We start from the raw sequence: 742 nt of genomic DNA, 5'->3' as shown, positions 1-742 counted from the left end.
TCTATTTTAATGTGATGGAATATTATGTTCTATCCTGGTGAATAGGTGGATGAAAATTCCCATCGCTGGTGAGAACAGGCCAAATTTACAGTGTAGTGAGCCCAATTCAAGGAATAGGGAACTGCACATATTCTTCTCCAGACAAAACAGAAATAGCCAAAACAGAAAAAGCCCTGGCTGACCTTGAGCCTGTGCAAAATTGTCTAGTTGGAGTAAAAGGAATTTCAGCTCTCTTAGGGCTGCAGCCATATCTGTTTAATTTGACATTTATCATCAGCTAACAGAAGAATGTCTCTTGCATTGAAGGTGATAAATAGAACTTATATTTTAACATATTACTTATTTGTATTGTTTATTGACCATCTGTACTAGAATTTAAGCTTCATAAGGAAAGATATTTCTTCCTTCTTTTTTGCTTACTACTGTATCTGCAGCTCTTACAGCAATATCTGACCTAGTAAGTCCATAATAAATATTGACTGATTGAATGAATTCATGCAAAAAATATAAGAATTTTTAAATCAACAGTCTCAACTCATAAATATGTCAATAACAGTGCCTATTTTCCTTAAAAAAAAACACAACTTTTTTGTTTCATGAGCATAGTAAAATCTACCTTATTGCCCTTAGATAGATATATTTTAATACAGTGTAGAGAATGTTACCATATACTGCAGAGTAAAGCCTGAATAGATGGAAGAACTTCTAAAGGAAACTAAATAAAATATGAAAAAACTAAAAA

The sequence above is a fragment of the Pteropus vampyrus genome, unplaced genomic scaffold (genome assembly GCF_000151845.1).
Source record: "Pteropus vampyrus isolate Shadow unplaced genomic scaffold, Pvam_2.0 Scaffold25, whole genome shotgun sequence".
Taxonomy (NCBI): domain Eukaryota; kingdom Metazoa; phylum Chordata; class Mammalia; order Chiroptera; family Pteropodidae; genus Pteropus; species Pteropus vampyrus.
This window is presented reverse-complemented; position numbering follows the sequence as displayed.